Source organism: Physeter macrocephalus, chromosome 1 (genome assembly GCF_002837175.3).
Source record: "Physeter macrocephalus isolate SW-GA chromosome 1, ASM283717v5, whole genome shotgun sequence".
Lineage (NCBI taxonomy): Eukaryota > Metazoa > Chordata > Mammalia > Artiodactyla > Physeteridae > Physeter > Physeter macrocephalus.
In genome coordinates, this window is record NC_041214.2 from 62510034 (window position 1) to 62512760 (window position 2727).

Sequence of the window (2727 nt, forward strand, 5' to 3'; positions counted from 1 at the left end):
AGAATTGCTACTCCAGCTTTCTTTTGATTTCGATTTGCATGGAAAATCTTTTTCCATCCCCTCACTTTCAGTCAGTATGTGTCCCTAGGTCTGAAGTGGGTCTCTTGTAGACAGCATATATACAGGTCTTGTTTTTGTATCCATTCAGCCAGTCTGTGTGTTTTGGTTGGAGCATTTAATCCACTTACATTTAAGGTAATTATTGATACGTATGTTCCTATTGCCATTTTCTTTTTTTCTTTCTTTTTTTTTTTTTTTTTTTGCTGTATAGGGGCTCCTCTCTGTTGTGGCCTCTCCCATTCCGGAGCACAGGCTCTGGATGCGCAGGCTCAGCAGCCATGGCTCACGGGCCTAGCCGCTCCACGGCATGTGGGATCTTCCCAGACTGGGGCACAAACCCATGTCCCCTGCATTGGCAGGTGGACTCTCAACCACTGCACCACCAGGGAAGCCCCCTATTGCCATTTTGTTAATTGTTTTGGTTTTGTTTTTGTAGGCCTTTTCCTTCTCTTCTGTTTCCTTCCTAGAGAAGTTCCTTTAGCATTTGTTGTAAAGCTGGATTGGTGGTATGAATTCTCTTAACTTCTGCCTCTCTGTAAAGGTTTTAATTTCTCCATTGAATCTGAGTGAGATCCTTGCTGTGTAAAGTAATCTTTGTTTTAAGTTTTTCCCTTTCATCACTTTAAATATATCCTGGAGGGTTTCTGCTGTAAGATCAGCTGTTAACCTTATGGGGATTCCCTTGTATGTTATTTGTTGTTTTTTATTTTTTTTCTTTATATTTAATTTTTGATAGTTTGGTTAATATGTGTCTTGGTGTGTTTCTCCTTGGGTTTGTCCTGTATGGGACTCTCTGTGCTTCCTAGACTTGATTGACTATTTCCTTTCCCATGGTAGGGACGTTTTTGACAGTAATCTTGTCAAATATTTTCTCAGACCCTTTCTTTTTCTCTTCTTCTTCTGAGACCCCTATAATTCGAATGTTGGTGTGTTTAATGTTGTCCCAGAGGTCTCTGAGATTGTCCTCAATTATTTTCATTCTTTTTTCTTCATTCTGCTTTGCATCATTTATTTCCACTATTCTATCTTCCAGGTCACTTATCTGTTCTTCTGCCACTAGTTATTCTGCTAGCGATTCTTTCTAGAGTATTTTTAATTTCATTTATTGTGTTGTCCATCATTGTTTCTTTGCTGTTTAGTTCTTCTAGGTCCTTGTTAAACATTTCTTGTACTTTTTCCAATCTATTTCCAAGATTTTGGATCATCTTTACTATCATTACTCTGAAGTCTTTTTCAAGTAGACTACCTATTTCCTCTTCATTTGTTTGGTCTGGTGAGTTTTTACCTTGCTCCTTCATCTCCTGCATATTTCTCTGTCTTCTCATTTTCTTTGACTTACTGTGTTTGGGGTCTCCCTTTCACAGGCTGCAGGTTCGTAGTTCCTCTTATTTCTGGTGTCTGCCCCTAGTGGGTGAGGTTGGTTCAGTGGCTTGTGTATGCTTCCTAGTGAGGGGGATTGGTGCCTGTGTCCTGGTGGGTTGAGCTGGATCTTGTCCCTCTGGTGGGTAGGGCTGCATCCAGTGGTGGGTTTTGGGGTGTCTGTGAACTTAGTATGACTTTGGGCAGTCTCTCTGCTAATGGGTGGGTTTGTGTTCCTATCTTGCTAGTTGTTTAGCATGGGGCATCCAGCACTGGAGCTTGCTGGCCATGGGGTGGAGCTGGGTCTTAGTGTTGAGACCGAGATCTCTGGGAGAGCTCTCGCTGATTAATATTACATGGGGCCAGGAGGTCTCTGGTGGTCCAATGTCCTGAACTCGGCTCTCCCATCTCAGAGGCTCAGGCCTGACACCCGACCGGAGCACCAAGACCCTGCCAGCTGCAAGACTCAGAAGAAAAACAAAACAAAAGAAAAGAAAAAAATGAACAGACAGAACCCCCAAGACAAATGGTAAAAGCAAAACCAAACAGACAAAATCACACAAAGAAACATTCACACACACCCTCACAAAAAGAGAAAAAAAAAAAAGGGAAGAGAGCAACCAAACCAATAAACAAACCCACAAATGAAAACAATCACTAAAACCTAAACTAAGATAAACATAAAACCAAAATGAAATCAAACACAGAAAGCAAACCCTAAGTCCACAGTTGCCCTCAAAGTCCACCTCCTCAATTTTGGGAACACTCGTCTATTCAGGTATTCCACAGATGCAGGGTTTACCAAGCCAATTGAGGGGATTTAGTCCTCTGCTCCTGAGGCTGCATGGAGAAATTTCCCTTTCTCTTCTTTGTTCACACAGCTCCTGGTGTTCAGCTTTGGTTTTGGCCCCGCCTCTGTGTGTAGGTCGCACTCAGGCGTCTGTTCCCTGCCCAGACAGGAGGGGGTTAAAGCAGTGGCTGATTAGGGCTCTCTTGCTCACTCAGGCTGGGGAGAGGGAGGGGTATGGTAGTCACAATTTGAATGCAGGGCGTGCCTGCAGCAGCAGAGGTTGGCGTAACGTTGCAGCACCCTGAGGCATGCTATGTGTTCTCCTGGGGAAGTTGGCCCTGGATCACAGGACCCTGGCAGTGGCAAGCTGCACAGGCTCCCCAGAGGGTATGGGTAGTGACCTGCACTTGCACACAGGATCCTTGGTGGCAGCAGTGGCAGTGGTAGTGGTCTGTGCACGCCTCTGTGTCGGAGATAATAGCCATAGCTTGCACCCGTCTCTGAAGCTCACTTAGACG